We start from the raw sequence: 22,094 nt of genomic DNA, 5'->3' as shown, positions 1-22,094 counted from the left end.
AAATAATGGGCCTTGACATTGCATTTCCTGGGTTTGAACCCTGGTTTTGTACTACTAGCTCTTATAGCTTTAATCAAGTTAATTAACCTCTGTATGCTTCAGTTTCTTAATATGTAAAATGGGAATTTGATAATAATTTCATAGGGCTTTTCTGAAGGTTGAGTGAGCTTCCTGAAAAGACCTTTAATGTCTAATATATAGTAAACACTCAATGGCATTTACTACTATTATTATAAAGACCATAAGTCTTTAAGCACATGTTTGAGTTGATAAATCTTGGGTGTAATTCCTGGGGCAAAGGGTATGTGCATTTACAATTTTTACAGATATCCATCTTAATTAGGTTCCTTTAAAAGCAGATTCTGACATAAGGATTCAAATACAAATAGTTTATTTAGATGGTGAAGCAAAACTGAATAGGGGAGTGGGAGAGTCATACAGGGAAGGTAATGTAGCCTACAGTAAATGTACTATCAAGCCCATCACCACTTTGGGTACTTGAAGTTCAGTCCTGCTGAAACTGTAGGAAACTGTAGGAGCCAGTATTGACATCAGTCTCAGAGCTACTCACTAGTCAGAGGGTGAGGGGGCTGGCTATTGGTACAGACTTTTGCCTTGATGGAGGAGTCTAACAACCACTGTACAATCCTGGGAGCAGGATGATTTTGTCATCACAACGTGTTGGCAATGCTTTAAAACCTCAGTTATAAACACTTCTCCCCTCAAGATCACTCCTTAATTGTTCCCCCGTATTCCACTGCCTGGGAGGTATTAAGACCCCCACATTTCTGGCCTATTTCACAGGTGGATACAGCGGGTCTTATTGGTCAGAGGAGGAAAGAAATGCCAGTGCTGACTTTTGGAAGCCTGGCCAGCAGGCACTAATAGGCAAGGGAGAAAGGGATATGGTTAGAGTACCAACAGCATCTGTTACCTACAGTTGAACCTGCCCCATACCAACCATCTACACATATTCAGAAACATTTTAATACTCAAAGTTTTGCGCATAGTAGTGAGAATTTCTCCATCATTACTGTCTTTCATGACCCCTCTTGCATGGAGCTATGTGGCATAGCAGTCTATTTTTAGCTCATGAGATATATTGAGCCAATTCATCTTTGACCTGGGTTTTATTGTTTTCTGACAACTAGTTAAGGGAACCCTTTGTGAAGTCATACGTATGACCTGAGGGAGAGACATTTGGCTTACTGAGTTGCTAGTTTATGGAATTTAGTTACTTGTTTCCTCCAGACATGCTTATGCTTGATCACAAATGTACCATTTGTTTGATGGGTCACTGCTGTGCCCATCCCACCTAAGGATCTGAAGGATCAGCCAATAACCAGCTCACGATAAGCAGCTCCGGTGATATAGACCCTTGATGTCCTATGATCAAACTTAGTTTCTAGTAGGTCCCACAGCAAACTGGGAGCTTCTTTTTGAATGATAAACAGTTTTTTGAAACTTTCTGGCTTTCACATCAGGTTCTCAGTGATAACTGAGCCTGTCATTTTGTTTTTCTCAATATACTTATAACACTAACAGCCACTAGCCAACTTCACTCTCCTTATAATTCCCACTCTCCTATCATCTCTCATATTCTAAAGATAGTTCATGAGCCAGTGCATGCCCTTCTTCTCATATCCCAACCCATGTTAGTAGGTGTTTAGGACATTTGGAATCAGGCCATCACACACCGAAATATAGTGGCATGGAGGTACAGCCGAGATGCCAACAGCTTCTGCTACAATATTACTAACTCTTCACTTCACATTACCACAAACGATAGGTAAGACGGCTGTCTTTATGCATCTGTACTATTTCAGTGTATTATCTAATATTTGGTCTTTACTAATCTTGGCTTTTTGAAAATGGGACCTTGTTGTTTTATATGCATTTCTTTATTGTGAAGTTTCATATATATTTTTCACATGTGTGACAGCCATTGTTTCAGTATGAAAAATCTATAGGCAATCCATTTTTTACATGCTTTGTTCACTTTTCTTCCTGGTTGTTGGTTTCTTTTCTAGTGATTTATCAAAATTTTCTCTATAAGAAGAAAATCAGCCTTTTGTCAAGTGACTTGGAAATTCTGTTTCATTTTCATATTTATACATTTTTAGTTTATGATATTTTTTCTGAAAAAAATTTCTTTTATATAGCTATGTATTTTAATCTTTTATTTAATTCTTCTGTGTTTAATTACTTACTTATGACTAAACATTTAAAATAATTCTGATGTTCTCTACTTATTTTAATTGTTGTATTTTAATTATTTGTTTATATTATTATCTCTTTTTTCTAGGTTTTAACATCCTGAAAGCATAATTTCCAGGACATATACAACATTAAATTAATGACAGTATCTACCCTTCCTCATCCTCTTTTTTCCTTTCTATCTTATATATCTTTCTAACCACAGTACCTACCAAGGTACCAGGTATATAGTACATGCTCAATCAATTCTTGCTCACTGCAAGAATGAACAAATTATGTGGTCTTATATAAATTTCATCTTTTAGAACAGTTTTACATTTACAGAAATATTGTGAAGATAGTACAGAGAGTTTCCATACCTCACTCTCAGTTTCTCCTGTTACTAATAGCTTTGAATTAGTATGGCCCAGTTGTTACAATTAATGAACTGATACTGATATTTTATTGTTAAATGAAATCCATACTTTATTCAGATTTCCTTCGTTTTGACCCACAGCCCTGTTTCTGTTCCAGAATCTCACCTACAATATCACATTATATCTAGTCAACATTTCTCCTTAAGTTGCTTTAGACTGTGACTGTTTTTCAAAATGTTCCTTGTTTCTGAGAATGCTGACAGGTTTTAAGCGTATTAGTGAGGACTTTTGCAGAATTTTCCTCTGTTAGGAATTATCTGACATTTTACTCACGATTGAACTGGGAATATGGGTTTCTAGGAGAAAGACCACAGAAGTGAAATGCCATTTTCATAACACCATGTTAAGAGCACATTCTATCAACATGATTTATCACTGTTGTTGTTGACCTTGTTCAGCTTACTGAGGTAGCATTTGTAACTGTGAAGCTATTCTTTGTGATGGTTAATTTTATGCATCAGTTTGACTGGGCTAAAAGGATGTTTAGATAGCTGGTAAAACATTATTTATGTGTGTGTCTGTGAAGCTGTTTCCAGAAGAGATCAGCATTTCAATCATTAGACTGAGTAAAGACCTGCTAGCGCCAGTGTGGGTGAGCATCATCCATTCTGTTCAGAGCCCAAACAGAAGAAACAGGCAGAAGGGAAAATTCTCTCTCCCTTTTTGAGCTGGGACATGTGCCTTCTTCTGCTCTTGGACATGAGACCTTGTGGTTTTGCAGCCTTTGGACTCCAGGATTATACCAGCAGGCTCCCAGTTCTCAGGCCTTTGGAGTTACACCATTGGCCCCGCTGGTTCTCAGGCCTTCAGCCTGGGGCTGAATTATATTACCAGCTTTCCTGGTTCTCCAGTTTGCAGATGGCAGATTGTTAGACTTTACCTTTATAACAACGTGAACCAATTCCTGTAATAGACATCCTTTTATACAGTGATATAGATCTATTTCTATATGTATCTATTTTATTTAACCTTTTTCTCTGGATAACTCTAATATACATTTTTTCTCCTTTCTATACTGCACTCTGGGAGAAAGTCATTATACAAAGTCCACATTTAAGGAGTGGGGAGTTATGCGCCACTTCTTTGAGGGCGAAGGATCTATGTACTTGGAATTCTTCTCTATGGGACATTTGTCTGTTCTCCTTCATTTATTTATTTATTCAATTATTTGATTATATCAGTATAGACTTATGGATATTTGTTTTATGCTTTGGGTTACAATCTGACATTATTTATTTTGCTGCTTAAAATATTTCTTCTTTGGCCATCGGGAGCTCTTTCAGTTGGCGGCTGTGTCCCATGTGCATCTCTCACGATTGTGTTTTGTTTTGGTTTTTTAATTCTTTCTCACCTTCTGCCACTCCAAAATGTTCCAGGCTCATTTTACATATTTCCTGGCCCAGTGCTAGAATCAACATCTTCTCTGAGAAGTCCTGGTTCCTTCTATTGGGGAACAGGGTTAGAAAGGAAGATCTGGGCTCTCGCTGTGCATGCCTCTCCCTGCCAGGGTTGGACTTACTTTTTGAGCAGGTAGCCAAAACCAGTACAATACTGTTTACTTAATAAACAAATGTCTAATAAATTTACAATATGCTGCATTGTGCTTGAATTTAAGTTTAGTCTGACAGAAATAACCTCTGGCAATCAACATTTCTTGAACAGGTTCTTACAGAAACTTAGCATTCTATTTTTAGCTACGATTACAAACGAAAAGTAGGCATCCCCAAGGTTGTTACACTACATCCAATTATGGCATACAATATTTTAAGGCTTTATAAGTGTGTGCTGAAACTGTACATTTCTAGCGAAAGAAGCACCTTTCTGAGATTCAGTGGCTCTGAGTCTTTCAGACTTAGAGAATAGAGATAAAAATGTCACATCAGACACTGACATGCCTTGCAATGTAAAAAAGATTGTCTATAACTTAAATAAAAATAACCCCAGAAGCTGTGACTCTTACCCCCTCTTGTTACCAATTTTTCAACATCTCCATTATTGGTACGCAGAGTGACATTTGGTCAATACAGGTGACTAAACACTCAATGACCATAAATGTCCTTGACAAAAAAAAATGCTGTCTTGTGACTCTAATCTATTTTGACTTGCCAAGCACAGGAAACATTTAGTACTTTCCTAGGACATCAGTTAATGAGGTAACACTTGGCTTCACAGTTAATGTGAATTATTATAACCTCTGGGAGCCTATTAAGTTTATAAGATACCAGTTCTATACAATGATTGCATTTATTGGTGTCTGCATTCATAACACAAGGGCCACATCTCCATTTGGCTTCACTTCAGTTTGAGAAATGCAACTTGGAGCTAATTTTTGGCAATGCACGTCATGTGCTAAATGAAGCTCTCTCCTCCCTTTCTTTCCTTTTGGCTTTCTACTGACTTTATTAATGTAAAAGGGGTAGTGGAAGTCAAACTAACCTGAACTGATTATCCCATTTATACACACATTTAATTCAACCCTAATAAGAGCATTAAGAGGTAAGCACCTCCTTACCTATTTTAAAGCTAAGGAAACAGCTTTGAAGACATTAAGTAACTGGTGTAAGATCACACAATTTATAAAGTTATACAAAATGTATGCCCAGATAATTTGACTGTAGAACTTACCTTTTCTCCCTCCAGCAAGGACTCTCAGAACTGGCAGTATATGTCAGAGAAATTTAAGATGATTTTTTAAAATATTGATGCCCAGGCTCACTCTAAGATATTCTGGTTTAATAATTCTGGGGAACAATCTAGACCTCAGCAAGCTTTAAAATCTCCCCAGCTGATACCAATGTACTATCAGATCTCCACCAGAGCATCACTCCACTCTCATAATTATGCCCAACATTTAAGCAACATTCTTAGAGTTTTCAAAATTGTTTTTTTTTAATGCATAGTTTGCATAATCCTTAAACCAGTCAGGTATTATCATGCCCATTTTACAGAATATGAAACAGAGACTCAAGGAATTTTAAAATCTTAGTTGATATTAGAGAGTAATAGCTGAAGCCCAAGAAAATTTGAAGAGGGCCACCATACTGTTTTTGCCCTTATTTAGAATGTCCTCATCTTGGTTCCTTTTGGAATACTGCCCCTGTTTCCTCCTCTCCTGTCCTAGAGTTAGTTGGATGCCCTTTGAAGCTATCAGCTTTGTGTGTATAGACAGAAAGAGTGGCTGTGAGGACCACAATTCATTACTAAAACAATAAAGGTTAGTAGTAGAAATAGAGTTGAAGATGGAATTTTGACACCTTAAGAAAAGTGATTTTGTTTCTTTGGAGCTTAGATTCAACAGTAAAATGGGGAAAATAATAATACTACCTTACTGTTTTACCATAAAAATAAGATAAAACAATGTGTATAAAATGGATTTATAAATTGAAAGGCACTGTACTTTGTTAGCTAAAGTATTTTATTTGTAATGACAAATTTGGAAATGTTGTATTAGTTTTCCAGAGTTTCAATAACAAGTTATCACAAGCTTGGTGATTTAAAGTAACAGAAAATTATTCTCTCTGACTTCTGGAGATTAGAAATCTGAAATTAAGGTGCCAATGCACCACCGAAGGGTCTGAGACTCCTGTTCCAGCTTCTAATGGCTGTTGGCATTCCTGGTGTGTCTTGGCTTGCAGCCACAACACTCATTTATGCCTTTGTCTTCCTGTCACTTCCTCTTCTATGTCTGTTGCAGATATCCCTCCAGCTTTCTCTTATAAGGGTATTTTCACTGGGTTTAGAGCTACCCAAATAACCCAGTATAATTTTCTCATATTAAAATATTTAACTTAATGACATCTGCAAAAACCATTTTTTCCCAAATAAAGTGATACTCATAAGTTTCAGAAATTAGAATATGGACATATTTTTTGGGGGGTGCACCATTCAACATTCTGCAGATATTATAAGTATTTCTCTTTCTTTAAAATCAATATGCCACCCTCTGTTTTATAAACTGGTACTTGACAGTAAATTTAAGTGCCAAATACTTTTATATGGTTGTAGGAGACCATTCTGCATGGAATGGGCCCAGCTCCCAGTGGAAAGCAAGGTCTGATGCACAGGACCCATGCCCACGGATAGATTCTCCTGTGGGGAATCAGGTCTGCAAATGTACCTAGGCCACCTTGAGACTTGCTTTTGCCAAAACTTTCTCACCCTGAATTGAGGCAGAAAACATTTACTGCAAAGTAACTTCCTAAAATCCATGCTAAAACTTCCAAGAATGACTGTAACTGATTGAATGAGTGTAACCACTTTTCCCTTTTCATTTGCAAATATTCTTCTTCTGTGATGTGATTAGTGGCATTGGCTCTTTTGTTTTCTGTAAAAAGTAACCACATAAAGAGAACCTGTGCATAGTAAATGAGGACCATCATGTAATGTGTGGAAAAAAGAAAAGAAATAAAGACCTGTCATGGCGGAGGCCGAGGCTTTTTATCCCCTTGAGAGAAAAGCCATGCTGTCCCTTTTCTTCTACAGGACTTAGTAGTCCATGTGAATTTCTCGTGCCTCATCCACAATGTGGTGGACCCCACAAGTTGGGGTCCACATCATATGATAAATAAGGTCTCCAGTCCACATCCAGCTCTGCTTCATTCCCTAAAAAACTACACAGAACTTTCTTCCATTTCCTGAGTATTCCCCACTAACTTCTACCTCTGTTTCCTCATGTATGCCATACCTGTTGCTTACCTTCCCTCTTTTTCTGGATTTCATCACTGGTTTTCATCCTCTTCGGTGAAATATTTACTAAATATTAAAAAGAACAACCCTTGTTCTTTTCTTTCCATCCTGCTATATTTCTTGGCTTTCTACCTTTGATTCTAGTGCATACTGTAGGCTGAATTTGACCATTGCATGAGGGGGGACCCCCCAAAAACCTGGAATTTATGTATAAAAAATTGTGTATTTGTTCTTACATATCTAAACTTCAGTCACCTCCAAAGTACTCTCCGTCTGATGCAACATACCTATTGAGACTTTTTTCCAGTTCTCGAAACAGTTTTTGAACTCATCAATTTTGATAGCTTTTAGTGCTTCTATTATTTTTTGTTTTATCTCTTCTACATGGCAAAACATTTCCCTTAGAGAACTTTTTTCATCTGGGAAAACAATAACAACAAAAGAAATCACTTGAGGTGAAATCAAGTGAATATGGAGGATAGGGCCCAGGGATCATGGTGTTTTGGGTAAAAAACTTCGGAACACTCAGTGCAGTGTGGGCAGGTGCACTCATAAATCATCCATCATGAAGAGGGTAAACAAATTGAAAGAGTCTTCAAAAAATTCACTGAAGCCTAACGTAGCCTCTCACAACAACATCAGCTGGTATACTGATACAGATGGGTTCCTAGAACACTCATTTAGCAGGAGAAACCTGTACCATAAGTGGCTTTCCCTTTCAAAATTATCTGGGAGATAATTTTGATTTTGGGGATCCCCTCTCTTAGTTGAGCATTTGTTTGCTTTTCCACTAGATTGAGCTTTGTTTTGGTTATATCTTCAGGATATAGATGGTGACGTTCATTGTTGTACCACCCACTGTAGAACACATGGTGAGTTCTGGAAACAGCTTGGTGACCCGCAGGGAATGACTGAGCACTGCTTTCAGGTTCCTCCAGTCTATTGCTGTGTGGGGCAGCTAAGTAAGGACCCTGGTGACTTACTCTCCTTTCAGTGGTGCAAATTCTACCAAAACATATGTCTTAGTCTCTGCTTGGGCATGTTATTATTATTATTATTACTATTATTATTATTATTTAGAAATTTAATTTATTGGCCCCTCATTTCCCTTTTTTAATTTGGTAAATTTTTGTGGTGGTTAGTTGATATATGTTCTAGAATTTTATTCTGTGAAAGTACTTTTTCTCATGTGGTGATCATTGTATTTGATGGTGAGTCTATAGCTTTACTCTGGATGGTAACTGCCATTCCTCCCATTATCTTACCATAGTTAACACCGTGTGAGGGAATGGAGGGCGTATAGGGTTTGGGTAGATCTCCATTCTCTCCTCAGATCTCAGTTCTGTGCTTTGACTGGGTGTTACCTTTTTGGAGTTTCATATATCTGGTTTTTTTTTTCCTTTTTCTCATCCTTTTTGTGGCTAAATCCATTTTCAGTCTTGAATTCAAAATCCAACATTAGGCTTCAGAAAGTGTCAACAATAGATTGAATATTGTCCCATTTCCTGAACATTGCCAGTGTCGTGTGTGGTAGGTGCACACTTTCCTCCATGATTTTTAAAAAAAAAAATTTTCCTTTTGAAGTGAACACTTTTCTCAGACTCTCCTATATTGAATGGACATATCCACATCCTTCCTGGACCATAAATTCTTTTAGGTAGAAACTGCCTGTCATTCATCTCTGTGACGGTGCCAGCACAGTGTCTGGCACATAATAGGTAGTCAAAAAAGGGAGATAAATTAGTGAAAGCAAATATCTGTCTTGGGAGTTGGCAAAACATCAACAGACAATGGAAATCTCTGATTTCTCTTTCCAAGTGTTATGCCTACTCAGTTTTGTGATGACATTTTATTGAAATAACCTATCTTTATTTTTTTTCCAAGAAAACATCTAGAGGAGTTCAAAAAAACTCTTGGTTGAAATCGACACATTTCCAATTCCTGCTCTGGATGACACACATCCGTCCTATAGCAATAATGAAGACTGCTGTTCTCCCCTGCCTACTTGGGGATTTAAACTTCATTCAGGTCTATAGGGGTTTACATAACAAGACAGAAGGCCACCACACTCTAAAAGCAATCTTCTTCAAAAACCAACATATTCCAGTGTCCTGAGTTTCAGCTGTAGCATGTAAGCCTCTAAACTTAGAGTGTGATCTCCAGAAACATCCCAGAAAGGATTTGTAAATCTTTTCCCAGAGGGTTAAGGCATTGGTGTCATCCATAAGTCACTATTTCTCTCAAGAAGAATCCATGCAAGACTCACAAAACTATAATTCCTGGTACATACTTTTACAGTGTGTCTATATTATTTCTATTTGTTTTTTCCACTGGTCCAAAATACACTTGTGATAAATAGTCAAATATCAATACAATCAAGTCCAGATTACTACCACCTTGTCACTTGGGCTTGAAGAGGTTTATACAGGATCTATTTGGTTATGTATTCCGATCACCTCCTAGTACAAGCCTGACATTCTTCATGTAGTACAAAAATTCCCTATGGCAGGGGTCCTCTGAAGGCTATGCTTGCATTTTTCACTCCTCTTCTAGTGCCTTAAAATAGAAATGCAGAGCTGCAAGGCAATTCCTATATTAATATATGCACCAAACCACATACATTACATTTTGTGTCTCAGACAAGAGACAAACAGAATCTTAAAGAGAAATACTTACCACATTGTGTTCAGTCTCTTTCCTCCCTCAATTCATCACTTACATACAATTGCAATATAAAATTATCAACAAAACATACATAATAGCACTTTCAAGTAGTGTCTGGTTGTTCGATCTACATTTCCCATCAGACAGTTAAAGCTGTGGACAGTCATTGATTGCTGCACAGAAAAGAGGCCGACACTCAGAGCAATACAAGGCAGCCATCCTTCAAGGCCCAGCCATGTTGAACACATAGCAGAGAACACCCTCCTCCCCATCAGTGCCAGCAGCCTGCCCGCCCACAGGGAAGGAAATACTTATTGTCCGTGATAGGGCCTTGGGGTCTGGCAATGATCCAAAAGAGACATAGGGACAGAGGTCTGTCAGATAAGACATAAAATTAAAGTTAATCTGAAACAGGCTTTGTGGCTAAGGAAACATGCTAAAGAAAATTAGGGAGAAAATTGGTAGCTGCAGGTTATTTTTGCAACCCAAGGCTACACCTCCATGGGAGATGTGGCTGCCACTGAGCCATGGGGGAGGTGTCCTCAAAGTCCCTACTGCTCAAAGATCACTTCAAATGTACTTAAAACTCCCACCATTGCAGGCACTGCATCTAGAAAGTTTGTCAAAATGTGGAAGAGTGTAAAACAGAACATTGAAAGATGTAGTACAATTACACCCCCCAAAATGATTAGTGTGGACTTTATGTATTTTCTCTCCCAGGTTACTTTTTCAACTTTGTTTTTCTTCTCCAGCCTTTCATCTACATCCTTCAGTTTAGGTCCATAGCAGTTTTTCACAGGGTTATTGAAATAACCTTACAACGTGGTTTTTGTTTCTATCCCAGCTCACTGCAACTTATCCTTTACACCACTGCTAGTATAAACTCAGATTAGGCCCTGTTAGTTCCCTGACTAAAACTCTTAAATTCCCAGTTGTCTGCAGGATAATGTCCAGGCACAAGCATAAAAACCAAACCCTTTCTAATCTGGCCTGTGCTTATCTCTTCCTACCCTCCAACCCCTCAGAACTGCTTGTACTGGCTCCAAAGCAGAGTAACCCTCCAGGTATCTGTCTTCTCTCATGTGATTATCCTTTAGCCTATGAGACACTTATCCTCTTCCAAGTCTCATCAACTTCCACTTACCCTTTGAGACTCAGTATGGGTGCCATTTCCTTCAGGAAGCCTTCTCCTGCTATAACTGTTTTATATATACTGTGGCTTACCATTGCATCTGGTTTCCTCTCTTCATCACAACTAATCACATTGCATCCCAATTATGGGTATAATTCTCTGGGTTCCCCACTAGATAGCAAACAACATGAAGGCAAAGGCCGTATCCCCAGTATCCAGCACCACATGGTATGTACAGAGCAGGTGTTTAGTAAACACTCTTTCAATAAGTCCACATGCTCTTACTGGGCCTTACTCATCCTTGGGAATTTGCACTTATATTCTATCTTTTAACCTTTTCAGCAACAAACCCAACCCTGTCCTTTCATACAGGAATGGTCCAATTCTTAGAACTGTCTTTACGTATCAGGCTAAGAAAGGTGAAGATTATTATATCAGACAATTCAAGGAGAGAGAAAGTAGAGATGAGAAGTGGATGATGAAAAGAGAGACAGTTAAGAGACTGAAAGAAATGGAGATTTTAAGACATTTATAATAGTGCTATAATAAAACAGATCTCATTTCATGTCAAGTTCTATAGGGAAAAGGGAACAATAGATGGTATAATTGTCTGGTGTTAACTATATAATATATTCACTATTCTATGTGCTTTCATGCATTAACTCATTTAATCCTCAATAACACTCCAGGAGATATGTACTACTAATATCCTCATTTGACAGACAAGAAAACTGAGGCACAGAGAAATAATTGCCCAAGACACATAGCTACTAAGTGGCACAACGATATTATAAACCTAAGTAGTCATAAATCAAAAGACACTATGCTCATAACCACACCAGTATACTTGTTTTTTTATTTATGATAAAGTTAAAAGGCAGAGGGGTAAATATTTGAGTAAGTTATAGCAGTTCACAGACTCTGATGGCAGACTGCCAGTCAGAGAAGGCTTCACTCAGGAGTTAAGGAATGACCATCAAGTTTTAGAGGAGTAGGGACTGACCAAGGAGGCTTAAAGTGTAAATTTTAGGGAGAGAAAATGGTGTCTATAAAGATGACAAGGACGTGAAGAATACTCTGCCATCTTGGTCTGGAGCTGTATTTATGGCTGCACGTCAAGTTAAGGGGAGAAAGGGAGTATAGGAGGACCAACACTGGCAGCAGTGTGGGTTGCCTGAGTCTATACCTCAGTAGGGTTAGCCTAGGCTTCCCAGCAGGCTTTAATGAGACCAGAGTATCTCCCACACGAGTGAGCCTGGCCACAGCCTCAACTGGGCACTTGTAAGATCCCAGGACTGAGATGCTTAGGAGACACCATCAGGGTAAGAAATGTCCACAGACAGCATCTTACTACTACCCCCCTTTTCACATCAATGAGGGCGTGGAGGTTCAAATAGATTCAGTGATACAACCAAGTTTGTACAGCTCCTTAGCAGCAGAGTTAGGACCAGACTAGGAGATGCAGTAGTTTCCTTAGAAGAGCTGGTGATCTCTCAGGGCGGTAAAAATCAAAGACAAAAACACACTGGCATCAAAAACAACACAGCATTTCAATAAATGAAAAACAGACAAACAGAAGCTGCACAATTTAAAACCTAAGTGCTGAAGGGCTGGCTAAAGATGGAAACCAGGAAGTCTGACAGGTTTCCTGAAGCAGGTTAGATTTTAACCAGGTTTTCTGAGGTGAGGGACTCTGCCTGGAAGCAAGGAGGGCCTGGGAGAAAAGAACTCCTGAATGAGGGACATGTCTCATGATACAACAGTGTGTATATACCAGTTTAGTGTGTTTTATGAGCAGGCAGCTTAATACAGTGGAGCTACAATTGAAATGAAGTCAAGCTGTTGCATTCGTCCGCTGTTGGGATCATAGACAAGTTCAATTTTTTGAGCTCAAGGGTTCTCATGTATGAAATGAGGTATAGTTTCTTATTATATAGAGTCATTTTGTGAAAAACTTAATACACAAGAGGAACTAATATCCCTGGGTCTCCTTTTTTTTTACTATTTATTAAATAAATGTATGAACTAATAAATGAGTGGGTGAATGCCCAGTTAGATATTTTCAAACCCATCTGAGCAATGGAAATATGGCACTTGCCAGTGAATTCAAGTACAATGTGGAAAAACATCTCTCACTGTCTCTAATCACCTCTTGTGTAGCTTGCCTAGGAGGAGGAGAAAGGAAAGCAGAAAGAGTTCCCAAGACCAATGAGGGAGGAAGGCTGTTTGATGAACCAACTAGAAAAGGAAGTAGGTGTTCCACAGACTTTTGAGAACTCATTTCTAACCTTATGAGAAACATGTACCCTTATCAGGCCCATGGTCAGAGAAGTGTTTGGTCCTTATATTCTCTATCAAGAGTGCCTGGAGTTTTTCTTCTATTCACACTTCAGGGGAAAATATTCAACAACCATGTTTAGGGTTTCCAGCCATGCAGTGAGATATTTCTCAGGTTTGGCTCTGAAACACCTAAATGTTGCTCCTTCTTATACTCTGCCATTTCAAAGAAAATTGGGAAGGCTCTGATCCTACAGACACACTGATGGTTAATCAGAAAACTTAAAAAGGGGGTTCCACGGTGTAAAATATCATGAAAACTCAGGGTTGGATGGAACTTTAAGATCATTCAGTATAATGCTTCCAGATTTGGGGATCTTAAGAACTAGTAAAATCACAGAGAGCAAACCAAAATAAAAACAAGGAATTAACTTAGGTTGTCCATGTTACTTTTCTAGAGGTGCCATTAAAAATTACCACAAACTAGAAGGCTTAAGCAATAGATATTTTCGGACTCACAATTCTAGAGGCTAGAAGTCTGAGATCAAGGTGTCAGCACATTTGTTTTTTCTGAGGTCTATGGGAGAGGTCTATACTTCTCTTAGTCTCTGGTGGTTTGCTGTCATTCTTTAGCACTCTTTGCCTTGTAGATGGTATTCTCCCAATGTCTCTACTCCATCTTCCCTTTGTTCAAATTTCCTTGTGTCCAAACTTCCTTCTTTTATAAAGAAACAATCATTGGGTAGGGCTCCCTCCAATGCATTCATCTTAACTTCATCATCTGGAAAAACTATTTCCAAATAAGGTCATAGTCACAGGAACTGGGGATTAAGACTTCAACATCTTTTGGTGGGATGAAATCCAACCCATAACACACAATTTAGTTAAGGAAGAACATTAAAAAAAAAACCCTGCAGCCTACTATTTTCATCCTTTCATTAAAAAAAGATATTTTGGCATCAGAAATTTTAGGAATGTTATCATCTCACTGCAAAGGGCTGCCTTTCCCAAAAAGAACAGCTGTACCCTTACACCAAACAACATGAGAGCAGAGACTGCATTGCTTTTACTTTCTAGACTTTCTCTGGGTTGAGCAGGATTTTGTCACAGACCAGTGGGGATCTATGGAAAATGTTTCCTTGGTACACTTGGCCGAGTACAACTGCTTGACAACTGATGAAACCCCTTCTATATGCAGACAAAACAGACTAACCAGAGGTTGCACTGTTCAGTTGACATACCTCTGATTCTGAAATTATGTGTGACCTAGTTCCTTTCCCATTTTCTTGCTCATGTGTGGTATGGGCTGTTTCTATGCAACTTGTTTTTATGAAATATCACTCCAGGAATTGAGCAGAGCATTCTAAAACATTTTTGTAGCCCCTGAAATTCAAATTTTAGCTTTCCGTTGCCCAACCTGGTTTATAAAGCGATGTTGACTTAATTGGCCTTACATTGGATTTTGTGCAAATGATTTTGAGATTGCATAGAAGAGGAGTAAACCTATTCAAAGGTAATGATTGGTCATAAGCAACCAGCTGAATTCTAGGACCACTCTTCTCTTATTTGGGGGCAGGGACAAGTTTGCTTGCACCTTCAGAATACTAACGACATGGACCTTAGATTCTTAGAGTTGGTATTCATGTCCAGCAGTTGACTTGCCTAGAAAGATGTATACACAGAGAGGGTAGATCATTTCAATTGTGAAACAATTTTGGGAAAATTCAAGAGGATGGGTAAAGATCATGGCCTACATGTTATTTGGTCATTTCTCCTGCATGTCATTTCATTTTTTCAGAATTCTATTCTCTCACTACTGGTGCTGTGAAAGTAGTCAGAGCTGAGATACCAAGAGAAAACCTTTATAAGAGAAGAATAAGGGACTATTAAGAGTCATCCTGTGGGTGAAAAGGTTGGGTGAGGTAATTCGACCTCTGTTACTTCATAGCTGCATGATCTAGAGTACAACATTTACACTTCTTGAGTCTCAGTTTTACCATTTATAGAATGGAATTTATAGCATGTGTTCCACAGGTAGTTGTAAGGATTAGCGTATCTCTGGCAGGGCTAGGGGTGGTATGAGAGGAGGACTTTCAAGAAGCAGAGTAATCTTAACGTACATTTGCCTAAGGATGGCACTTCATCCAAATGCCACAGGAATTGTGCTTTATGCTAGCACCTAACTTTTAAAAAATCTTATTTTCATCTCTGCATTGAGTAATTATGCAACACATTATTTGAAAGAAATGATGAGTTTGCCTTCGACAAGAGTAGAATATAAGCAAATAAGTGTCATGGCAGACAACCCCAGAAGAACACTGAAATGTCAAGCTGCTCAAGGTCTCATAAGAAACTGGGAATTGAATGTATGTTTCTGGCAGACTTTCAGGCTAAAATTGCCATTTGGTATTTAACAGAGTTAAACTGATGAATATCACAAAACTGTGTAAGAAATCAAATGTATCAAGCCCTTCAAAAAGTTGCTTCCATTCTGACCAGAAGCAAAATGTGCTCCTTGGCATACATAATTTTATTTTAGAATAAGGCAAAAGATGTGCATCTATTTTACTGCTAAATATAGATTAACATTTTTTATTTGAAGAATGAAATTGTTGGATTAAAGAAATATTAAATAGGATTTGAGGAATGTAGAAGATATAATAAAATTTAAGGGATGATACGAATAAATGAACTTTCCTTGTTGCTTTTATTCCCAACACAAATATACTTTTTTAAAAATAATTTATTTATTTTTAAATTTACGTTGAATTTATTGTGGTAACATTGGTTAATAAAGTTATATAGGTTTTAGGTGTATGATTCTATGATACATCATCTGTACACTATATTGTGTGCTCACCACCCAAATTCAAGTCTCCTTCCATCACCCTTTATCTCCCCATCACCCTCTTCTTCCTCCCCTCACCCCCTTTCCCTCTAGTAATCACCATACTGTTGTCTGTGTATTTTTTTTCTTTGCTTAAACACTTCACTTTTTTCACCCAAAACAAATGTACATTCTCCAAATGTACTGAAACATTTGGAGAATTTCGTTTTGGCAGGAGTTTTCAAAGAAATTTTTTCTGACTCATTTCAACATCTTGAATAACAAAACCCTATCCATTCACAGAAAAGTCTTGATATTCGGGGTAGAGTTTTTAGTAAAGGTATTTCACATTCCTGCATGAACGCTGACAAATGTACTTAAGGAGATGGATTCCAATTAAAATAATGGTTTCTCTCTATGATCTTGTCATCTAACAAGATGAGGCAGATACATGTTGGAGAAATTGATGATGAGGTGGCTCATGAGGAAATTACAATGCCATAGACAGGCTGCTACAATGCCATCAATCATGTGCTCAGCAGAGCGACCAAGACCCTAGGCTACGATTCCAGCACTTGGGCCTTGTCGAGACACCTTTCTTCACATCTCTGTTCCACAGCAGAAACAAGAGACCACGTGCCATGGAGAAGGCATCAGGCTGCTCTAGACTGACATCTCAGTGGTGCCACTTACTTCGCTGTGTGACTAGACAAGAGTATTAGTTTCTCTGAGCCCCAGCTTCCCTCTGTACAAGCAGGAAACCAGTCTCTATCTCATGTGGATTACTATGGAAATTAAGTATGATAATGTAAGGTGCCTGGCACATAATGAGTAGCTCTCCTCACACCGCATGAGAAAGACAATGATCTGGGAAAGTTTGGATTTGGAACTAATAAGCTGCATCCAATCTGAGTTGTTTTGTTTTTGTTCTTAGCTTAGCTCTAGTTTGTACTCAGTAGTGATAGAGGAAAAATGAAGCAGTGAACTTTGTGTTTGCTGTCAGGAGCCAATCATCTAACCACAAAAAGCACATAGATAAAATACTATTTAATATACATTTCAAGATCATCTGTGGGTCTGGTATTATGTTATTTGCTGGAAAGATGCAAAGGTAAACTAAAGAACGTTTTACTATTATAGAGGTTACCATTAGTGGAAGAGAAAGACAGAGAGCAGGGTCATGTTTGTGCTTAGAGGGCCTGGTATGATTTATATGAGTATATGAACACTGTAGACATACTTTCACTTCTAACAGTCTTTCTCTATGCACTTATCTGAGGTGGTTGTACTTGGGGTCTTTCTCTATGCACTTACCTGAGGTGGTTATACTTGGGGTCCACCATGTTAAATAGATGTCAGCAGGTGGTGGCCACTGCTTACTAAACCTCTACTCTGTGTCAGGCACTGTGCTGAGCACTTTGAATACATATCTTGTTTAAACCCCAGAACAAACCTGTGATGTTTACAGATGAAGAAACACAGACTTAGACAGGTTCAGGAATATGCTTCAGAGCAACAGCTAGTAAGTGACAGAATTGGGACTGAAAGGCAGGTCTGTCTGCCTCCAGTCATTTTTCCCCTGTAATCCCCTGTATGTGCTTTACTACCTCACCTCTGTGTATTTCACCCTAGAGTGCTCCCAAATACTTATTCATAGATTGATTATAAATAAATAAGTTGCTAGTGTAGAGGAAGCCCTTTTAAAAAGGGCTCAGACCTATTTTGAATTTTCCCATCCCAGATGAGTGGGATTTTACAACAAAGGTTATGTTGACTTTTTTGCATTTTCACTTTGCAGTGCAATCTCAAATGTCTTTTACTAAGACTCATGGAATATGTTTCTTTTACTTGGTCCTTCATATCATATAAAGCATTTGCCAAACATTGTTAGGACCTTGTGGGATCTCAGTTGATGATCTCACACTGGCATAATTTTGTAATCTTCCTTTCCTTGGGCTATGGGTAAGGTTGTAAAGAAGACCATGCTATTTTTATGATTATTATTTTTAGAGAAAAAGAATGCTAGGGAGTCTACAAGTTCTAAAATAAACATAATGGATCAAGAGCACAGTTCCAGCCCTGGGGGGTGTCCTATTTAAACCGTAGCAGATATGTGAATTTATTATGGAATCAACCTTGTTTCCATGCCCTCAAGCAGCTGCAGAGATCGTTAGTTGTCTTCATATTTGAAAACTGGAGGAACTTTTGCTTGTTTATTGTTTTTTCTTAATATTCACTTTTTATCAGTGAGCAAGAGAACCTCTACAAAGAGTAGCAAGGCGTGAGGGAGTGAGCAGTGTTAGAAGTGTTAAGCCTTTAAAAGTCATTGAAATGTTTCTGGCTGCTTTATTAATATCTAACAGTAAGTCCGAGGATGTCATATCCAGTTGTGGATGAATGTGTTTATATGAAATGAGAATTACAGGAAATACATTCCAAAATCAGATATAAATAAGTTTTGGATTATAGTTCCTTTATTCTTTCATTAAACAGTCACTAATTGAGTTCCTGTGTGATGAGTGATAGTTCCCTGCTTTCTAAAAGCTCATTGTCTAGTCTCATAAACAGACAAACATGGAGCAGGGTAGGTTTTATAACAATACCTTGTGAAATCGAAAGGGGTACCACTTAATCCAACCAGGTAGGGGGTGAGTCAGGGAAGCCCAACCTGGAGAAGATAAAGATGAGTAGAATTCACTGTAGCAAAGGAGCATGCTCCAGAGAGGATAGTGTGCAAAAAAAAAAAAACATACAAAGAAAGTAAGAGAGTTTATAATTAGGTAAGGAAGAATCAAAACAAGACAAAAACTTTTTTTTGGATATATAATTGGGTTCTCCTGAAGATACCTCCAGAAGTAAAACTAGAGAGAAAAACAAGAGCCTCATTCTGAAGGACTGTTTAGGCCAGGCTAAGGACATTGAGCTTTGTCCTAAGAAGAATGAGTGATTGAAAGATTATTAGTAGGACTGTGATAAAAAAACAATTTTCTCTCATAGCCCCAAGAGGAGACCAGCCTGTTAGGGCATGAAACAATAGTGCCTGTGAGGATAGGTATGTATGTGATAAAACTGGTAAAATAAATTGGCTAGGAAAAGACTAGGTGGATGGTAGTGCCATTTACCAAGATAATGTGTGCAGGAGGAAGCCTGGAAAAGGTGGTACTCAACATGGATTGTAGCATGAGTTAATGGGCAAACATTTTGTGTTCCGACTTTTTTAGGTTTATTTCTCTTATCCTCCAGTCTTTCATACAGGTTAGAAGATTGATTTGGAGGGATCATGTTAAATATAAAATCTACCACTTGCTGCATTTCTGATCTTAAAAAGACCCTATACTCTCTACAAGCCTGAGTATTCTCACTGGCAAAGTGATGATAGAATACTTGTATCACAGGGCTGTCACAAGTAAGGGTTAAAAGAGGAAATGCACCAAGTGCTTGGCACAAAGTGAGTGCTCAGTAAATGCCGGTTGTCATCACGACTGTTGCTCCTATCTGTTGAATGTGCACTGAGTGCAGGGTCCACGTTTCACTCAGCGTCGCGGGGCCCCCGAGGGCCTTTTCTGGCGGTCTGTATACCACCTGTCAGGAAGTAATTGTTGAATTGAGCCAAATTGAAATGGTAGAACAAATCAGATGAAGTTCCTGAAAATGGAGAAAGATTCATGCATATTTAATGAGCAATTTCAGGTAAATTAGTTCAGACAGTACAAGTCAAGAGAGACATTTGGGGATGAAGGACAGGAAAAAAGCAATGGTATTAATTAATTAAAGCGGAATGGAATTCCTTAGAGTAAAGAAAACAAACTCGCCCAAGGAAAGCTGCTGAAAGAGCGATGCTCCCAGGCACACAGGTCTTCCAAGCTTTCGGTCTGACGGTCTTCCTTTTTAGCTCAAGGTTTTACAAAGTCACCATCGTGACTGCTACTATAGAAATCGTACAACATATGACCACTTCAGGAAAACACATATAAGCCATAAACCTTAAAGAATTCTATGGTAGCCTAAACTAGAAACCTAATCTGAACACTGACTGAATTGTTTAATTGGCATCATGATCCTTGTTTTATTTTTTCATGGTCACTTAGTTTTTTGAATGTGAGCCATGTTCATCTTTAAGTATAAATAGAAAAGTAAAATAATTGTCTTTGCATGTTCAAACTAAACTTGTCCAACAGAGAAATAAAATAATTATATTTATTATTAACAGAGCATAATGCATAAATCGACTTGATGGAACACAACCTTAAGTGGAAATTATTTTGCTGTACTGGATTTAGATGTTTTGGAGTTAATTTACATGTTGCTGGGGTATGATTTCGTGTTTATCTAGCTCTAGTAGGTCAGTGCATGTAAATCTAAGCCAAGATGGCAAGGAAAGGGGAGAAAACACTTCTTTAACACCAGATAAATTCAGTGGCTGTCAAGCACTGAATTTTCTAACAAGCCTTCCAGGCAGTGCACTATGGCCCACTCTGTCCCAGAGAGTAGGTGACTTGTAAGCGTGCTGCTCTTAGAAGCACAAGGATGCCAGGCAGAGGAAAGGGAAGGGATCCCTGAGGAAGAAGTATCTTTTTTCATTCACACAGATATATGGGTAAATAACATTATGCTATATCCTATGCTCTGCATTGTCTTTCTACCAGGAAAAAAATCCTCAAGTACACAAATCAAGGTCTAGTTTCTTCCTGAAGACCAGCATGTATCTCTTTCCCAGCATCTTCAATAAATATAAGTCTGGTAGGTTGACTGGGAAATGAGAATCAACACAGATACACATTGGTGCTCCTGAACTTCCCGACCCCTCTCTGTGACTTTTCTCTAGAAATCTGTTATGATTTCTATAAGTGGTCCTTTCTCACAGGCTTTGGATCTGCCTGAGATCCTAAGAGCCTCTTTCCTTGATGCTCTTCTTGCCTGTGAGACGTCTCCTGCCATACAACCATGCCTGCTGCTTTTCCTACTCAGTCAGGAGGCTTGTTGGGGCTGTTCTCTGCCTCCCAGAAATGCAGCTTGGAGAAAAGCCAGGGCACTGATTGCCAGCATACACGGTACAGTTCTTCTAACTGTAACAGAGCCAACACCCACAGCTTTGCATGCTTTGATTACTTCCCTAATGAGAGATAAAGATAGTACGGTTGCTTCATTGCTTTCCAGTCAGAATAAACTGATTTGAAGATGCCTCTTTTCGCCCTTGTTTTGAGTTACTTGGAGAGTTCCAAATAAAATCTTTTGTCCAAACATAGCTGCAGAAAAAATATTTCCCTGTTCTTGTTTATATACTAGTCAATAGTTTGTGTTTAAATATGAGTTTTAGCATATTATGAAGCCTAACATAACCACCCAGTTAGAAAATTATATAAATCAGGCAACTCACATATAAAACAGATTTTAAAAATCTTTATATTTTCTAATGTTCCACAGAGACGATATCAAAAGTTTGGAAATTTAAAAACAGAGAGAATTTACATATATACTTCACTGGAAAATAAGTATCAAGAATGATAAAATCTATCATATAGAGAACCTGAAATTGAATTGAAAGGAAGCCGACCTCAGGTAGATTCTTGGATTTAGAAATAAGAGACTCACCTTCTGCCTCTCCTACCTCACCACACACACACACACACACACACACACACAGATACCGTTCAACAGGGATAATATATACACATTTGGGCTAAAAAATAATTATAATAATTATGACCAACTACGTGGAGAATGATACACACAATATCTTCGAGAACAAAGCCAACCATAAACTGAAGCATTAGCATCAAAAAACACCTCTATACCAAGTCATGTGTGAAAAGTGCCAGGAAGGAATATATTTGCTGAATTCTCTACTTGGTCCCCTTTAGGTTGCTTGTCCTGT

General features: G+C 38.3%; 1 long non-coding RNA gene across 4 annotated transcripts in view; it reads left to right on the top strand.

Moving 5' to 3' along the window:
- The first annotated feature begins 1,637 nt into the window (after window positions 1-1,637).
- The window catches only part of LOC128625866 (uncharacterized), a 103,022-nt gene continuing 82,565 nt past the window's right edge, over window positions 1,638-22,094 (top strand). For 3 of the 4 annotated variants that reach the window (XR_008389709.1, XR_008389710.1, XR_008389708.1), the window contains exon 1: window positions 1,638-1,789. This is a non-coding gene — a long non-coding RNA (uncharacterized LOC128625866). The remainder of the gene's footprint in view (window positions 1,790-22,094) is intronic. The other variant, XR_008389711.1, reaches the window with a different exon arrangement.

This window comes from Artibeus jamaicensis, unplaced genomic scaffold (genome assembly GCF_021234435.1).
Source record: "Artibeus jamaicensis isolate MK-2021 breed Jamaican fruit bat unplaced genomic scaffold, CSHL_Jam_final scaffold_1019, whole genome shotgun sequence".
Taxonomy (NCBI): Eukaryota; Metazoa; Chordata; class Mammalia; order Chiroptera; family Phyllostomidae; genus Artibeus; species Artibeus jamaicensis.
The sequence above is the reverse complement of the archived record's forward strand: the minus strand, read 5'-3'. Positions and strand labels throughout refer to the sequence as shown.